The following is a 6,518-nucleotide window of genomic DNA, read 5'->3' on the forward strand; positions in this document are numbered from 1 at the left end:
TTCTTTTGATTGGTCGCAGAACGCTGATCTTTTTTTAACTGATAGAAAACTTAAAGGACTTTCCAATTGTACCAAACATAAGGGGTTACAACCAACGATTCCGGAGTAATCGGCGAGAGTAACCACTTCAGGGACTCTGTCCTTCGGTACTTTCCAATACTGTATCTCAAAAACTAATAATCACGCAAAAACCAGCACTTGGCAGTGAACACTTTATTTCCCTGTCTAGGGCTGTGATTTTTTTCAAAATTCTTCTACAATTCCTTTTATTCAAAATTACTAAAATCAACTTATGCTCCATAATTTCGTAAAAAAATTGTTGCGAGCCTCAAAAAAACCCAAATAGTTATTTATGAGAGCGCGGAGTACACAAAAAGTATATTCTTGCGTGGCTCATATTTAGTAGCTCACACGTAAGAGCACATCTTAATGAAGGTAGAAACTGAAATTGTATAATCAACTTATACGTCCGGTATCTTTTGATGAAATCTGGTGAAAAATTAAATAATTAAATTTAAAAAAAGTGGATGAAAATATTTTCTCGAGCTAATTCGCCGACTTTTGAATTGAAAGTATTTGCGTTCTAGGTGAATTATTGCAATTATATAGTTTGTAATGTTGATTTATTTAAAAACTTTGTGTTAAAATATCTGCAAAAGACGGTCAGTACCTGGGGCCCGGTGGCCCAGTGGTATAAGCGCCACTTACGACGGGGGAGGTCGGGTGTTCGCACCCGGATCACGGCGACAATTTTTCTATGAAAAAAAGTGTAGAAAAGGTAAGTGAAACAACATGTAAGCAAAAATAAGAGACTGAGAGAACACATAGACGTATAAACGTAAAGCGGAGCATAAAACTGACAGAAATAAGAAAATAATGCGGCAAAAGGTAAAAGTACGTAAAGGCGCCAAATTGTAAACGTAAGAGCAATTCTAATAAAGGGAAAATAGCTTTTGTTTTGAGAAAAAAAGAGATGAACGTAAAGGTGAAACATAACTTCAAACTTTAGCGTTGAATCCTTAGATGACTTTTTTCTTAAATTATAAAAAAATTAAACGAAAATATTTAATTCATCTCTAAAAATTTTTAGTTAACTGAGTTTGTTTAGTAAAGTCCCGAAAAACATTGTTAATAAAAATCATGGCCATTGCAAATCCGGTAGAATTTGCGCAATTTTTTCGGAGGGCTAGCAACAATTTTTCAAGCATTGTTTAATTGGAAATAATAAAAAAATAGTCAGCGATAGCATAAATTAATAATAAAACCATGCCTGGAGAAAATGGGGGCTCATGGGAAAAATTGTATTTTCCAAACACGCGTTTCTGCATGATATTTACGTGCTTAGTCTTGATGGATGGCCGATTTGGCCGTAAGTCTTGTAGTTTTTCGGAAACCTGTGCAAAACGTATCGATTTTTCCGGTGGAAATTGATAAATCCGTTCTTTATGAGTCTGGCCGTGAGTTATTTTCGCCGTAACCGCTTTATCAACGTTCAGACTTGAAAAAAACGGCGTCAGCCTGAGTGATGAAGTACGGAAAAGCGCTAATACATCTTAGTTAAAGTAAGAAGAATCGTGAAATTCCGTTAATTTGGTCACGTCTTCCAAGCATTCAATGTTGCGATATTTTCTCGGGACATATGTGACAGTTTCGATGTGAATTCGAGGAGATAAGGTTTTCACGTGTGTATTCATGCCGGTCTACATTGAAATGGAGCGACGGGGGAAAAATGGGTCCGGTCTCCGAAATTAGAAACAGCCAACAAAGCCATTTGCATCAAAGCAAAGCAATAACAATTACTGGCAACGAGCGACTTCAAACCAATTATTTCGCAGATACCTGAAGGAAAACCGGCGGGAAATTCTGCGACAGCAACAGAAATTTTAAGACGGGCAAAACACGGATTTTATCAATAATTAAGTGCCGTACTTTCTCATTTTCGCAATTAAAAATTAATTAAATTGAGTGGAGACCTGTAATTTCCATCGTTTATTTATGGATTATGTACTGAGACGCTCTTGCTGCCGGAACGCGTTGGAAAAATTCGGGTGGGGGACCTAATATTCCGGCTTTACTACTCGCGAGTCCTCACGCCAAAGCTTGTAAGTTGTAGGTAATAACAGTGAGATCTTGAAGTCGGCTTGAAATTACATTCGGAATAATTTCATCGTTGGATTGTTAAACTTCCAGCGATCCCTTAATATGGTAGGAAGCAGGAAATTAAACCCCATGAGATTAGTTCAAGGATTAGAGGGCGGAAATCGATTGAATTGCCGAAAAAATGACGGGACGTCCACATGAACAATTCACCAAATGTCACCCCTCGTTTATCCCGCAAACTTCTCGCCTCCTCATTAAAAAATCAATTTTAATTCCCCGTCTCGAAAATTTCCGGCTGATCTGGCGTGGACGTCCGTATGGTTCCCCGGCATTTGGAGCGATCCATTCGTGAAATTGAGTTCCCAAATGCACGAACAATTCCTTTTGTGTCGGCTTAGAAATAATAAATAAAAAAGATGTTCGGCTCATGTAAATTTAATATTGAGTAACAGATGTAGTGGATTCGATTTTATCATCTTTCAATTGGGTTTGCGCCTGTTCCTGCTTGTTCCGTCGAAAAATTTCTGGAGCTGATTCATGTGAAATAATTCGGGAGGGGGCGGATTGTTTTATAATAAATCGGCGTCGAAAATAAATAGAACAAATCGATGCAGCAGAAAAACGGTCCGTTTCAGACGCGACAGATTGTGCGATATGTTACTTGCAATCGCTGATTTCACATTCTTTGGGAGAAAAATCGAGACAAGTCCCTTACCCCCAACACAATTTACGGCCGACAACAAACTTCAAACATCAACTTTTTTGCATCGGGATTGCCGAAGCGAGAAAATGCCAAGCACATTACCGAGATTTGCCGATTTTTGTCAAGCTATAAACATTTTATTTGATGAAAACGTTTTTTGCGCCAATAAATCCAATTATGTCTCATGGAGATGGGGCAAAATTTACTTCAAAATGTGAGCGCAATAAACATGCATATATGTAATATTTTTTACTGCCATCGCTTTTATAACACACCAGATCTTCAAACATTTTACTGGCGGAGATAAATTTTCAGCTGCTCCATCCGTAGCACCTGTTAGATTGAATAATGAAAAAAATAAAAAGACGGGACGAAATTGAACACCTAACAAAAATACGACTTTAAATTGGCCTATTCTCACCACATGACAATAACTTGAGTGCCATTCATTTATAACAAATTTTTCGATCTTTAAAATCACACCCCGAGTGTGTAAAATTTATATTCAATTAATTTCAGTGTCTTTCCCTCAATTTTTTGAAAAGTCTTTTGTAAGTAAGAAAATGAACTTCTTATAATTAACTGTCGCCTTAATCGTGACATAAGCAGATATTAAAAGGTAAGTTAAAACACCCCAAGACATTTTGTGAGTTTTTCCAGCTCTTTTAGTAGTTATTAAGGATATAATTTCCTTTTTAGACAATAAGAAAAAGATGAAATCAAAATAAGACAACATGTTTTACGTTAAAGAAGCGAACACAACTGTGTCTCTTGTAATTTTTGCAATCACGTTATAAATTTTGTGGATTTTTGGATTGTTCAAGTAATGTGATAAATGCTTGATTACAATTGTGTTTAGCATCAGATGCAAGATATTGACGATCATTTGTACGCATTTCCATAAATGTCTGCAGTAATCTACGTGTGAAAGCCTGTCGGCGACTTTTGACACGTACACTATCGGACAAAAGTAAGGCAACATGTTGAAAAATATACAAATATTGGTATTTTAAATTTTAAGAGTTGGTATTTACTTTCAATTTAATTTTATAATAAATGTTTAAAGATATTCTTATTCGTGTTGAAAATGGATAGCCTGTGGGTAATTATTATGACATACTACTAGCTTAAAATATAAAAATGCCCGATATTAATGCGACAAAAGTAAGGCAACATTGTCAGAAAATATTTTCAACTCAAATTTTATTTTATTCAACATTTACATAACACTACCCAACACTAAAATTTAAATAAATAGAACGAAAAATTCAATAATTTATGGCATAGCCGTTATTAAGTATAATTTTTTTGGCACCGTCTGGGCATTGAAGAAATTAATTTTTGAATAACATTGCCATCCAGATTTGACCACACTTCCTTGATTTTATCTATCAAAGATTGCTTGTTGGGGGAAATCTTTGTATCCGGATTCGTCGCTCTACCTCTTCCCATAAGTTCTCAATTGGGTTGAGATCTGGTGATTGGGCAGGCCATTGCAAAACATGAATATTATTATTTTGAAACCACTCACTGACCAGTGCAGAAGTGTGTTTGGGGTCGTTATCTTGCTGAAAGATAAAACGAAGAGGCATTTCCCATTCTGCATACGGCAGCATTACATCTTGGAGTATGTTCCTATAGATGAACCGATCCATATTACCCTCAGTAAAGCTCAACGGACCCACACCATTCCACGAAAAACACCCCCACAGAAAAACGCTAGCATGACCATGTTTAACAGTGGGTGTAACATACTTGGGGTTGAATCGTGTATTAATTGGCCGTCTCACACGTTTCATTCCATCCGAATTAAATAATTTGTATAGAGTTTCGTCACTAAACAGAACTTTCCTCCAATCTTGCACTGTCCAATTCAAATGTTCTCTTGCAAATTGAAGTCTGGCGCGTCTATTTCATTCGGAAATCAAAGGTATTTTAGCACGACGTCTACTAAAAAGCTTTGCTGCAACCAGTCTTCTTTGAATTGTTCGTGTACTAACTCCTACTTCCGGTATTTCCGCTATAATTTTAGATGCAGATTTCCATGGATCGTTTTCCGAAATTCATTTAATGCGTCTGTCCATGTTTGTAGTGGTTTTTCGTGGTCTTCCCGATTTTGGATTATTGTTTAAATGTCCTCTTTCGTTGTAGCGAATAATTATTTTAGACACACTGTATCTAGGCAGTTGAAATCTTCTTGTAATATCCGCTTGTTTTTCATTGTTTAAGAAAGCATCTATCACTCTTTCTTTCAACTCTTTACCAATTGGTGTACCCGTTGGCATGGCTCTTGTTGCACAAGACGAACTGTTAATATTGGCCTAACAAATTTTTCATTATAACAACATTTTTTGAAAAAAATCTAAATGTTGCCTTACTTTTGTCGTCTTAAAATAATCCTTTTTTACACTACAAGTCAACAAAGCGGTTTTTTTCAACCTTAATAAATAATTACTTGACATTAAAGACAGTAGCTTCCTTTGATTCTTTTAATAATACCATAGTTTGCCCGATCATAATTTATTTACATTAGATAGACATTAATTTCTATATTTTTCAAAATGTTGCCTTACTTTTGTCCGATAGTGTATATTGGGACATTGAGTTAAACTTAATGAATAGTTTAATTATTCACACTGTCAAATAATTATCGCTCAATTATCACATAATTACCAAAGTCTTAAAATATAGTGCTAACCACTGTGCGCCTTACTTTTGGTGTTTCATTAGAATCTATGTTCATTATTAAATAACTTTGAACGGTCAGATGAATATTTTAATAGTGGTATTCTCTAAAATCTTTGTTATTGTGTTAAGTTTACAGAATGTTAACAGTGATTTTTTATGAGAAGGCTGTCTAATTTAGAATATTTAATTTTTGGGAAAATGGGAGTCGATTTTGACGTGTTTTTAATATCATATTAAGTTTGATTCAACAAACCTTGAAGTATTTACCTTAGGTCAAAAAATTTACAATGAGGTTTCTAAAAGACTTTAGCTACTTAAAAAAGCAACTTTGTCTTAAATCATAGCAATGAAAACGCTGCTCTCTAACTCAACTTATTTCGATTTAAATAATTTTTGACTTTATAAGTGACACTGACAGAGTTTACCAAAATTTTGCAAAATTTCTCAATGTTTTCGCAAAGTTTAAGGCAAAATTTAGAACAGAAAGAAGTCGAGAAAGGAGTTAATTTTTTATTTTTTGAAAGATGAGTGAAAAATGTTCAAATATATGTAAATTTTTTGGTGTTTGAAACGATTTTGTGATGAGAGGCGGTTGTGACGTCACGATTTCTTTCTATGGAAGCAATTATCTCGCTTCACAGGAAATTTTGAAAAATATAAAATGTACCGTATTTTGAATTTCCGTTAAAACATAAAATAGCTAAAATAAGTTGTCAATGCCTTTAGGGAATAGGGTTAACCGAATATGTAATGTTGTACTTGTATGGAATAAAGAAGCAACAAAAAGAATATAAAACAGAAATATACATGTGTTTCTATCAAAATTTACTAGCAACCATAATAAAATGGCCTCAAAGGTGACACATGCTAATTTTAAAATAATTAATTTTTCATACAAAAAACAAATTATTTGTAAATTGCGAACTAATTTTTGTCTTTAATTGATATTAGATAATTTATGGTTTCCATTATTAAAAGTTGTTCATTAATGAATGTATATCAAAATAGTTTCAAAATACATACACTG

This window comes from Tribolium castaneum, chromosome 2 (assembly GCF_031307605.1).
Source record: "Tribolium castaneum strain GA2 chromosome 2, icTriCast1.1, whole genome shotgun sequence".
Taxonomy (NCBI): Eukaryota; Metazoa; Arthropoda; class Insecta; order Coleoptera; family Tenebrionidae; genus Tribolium; species Tribolium castaneum.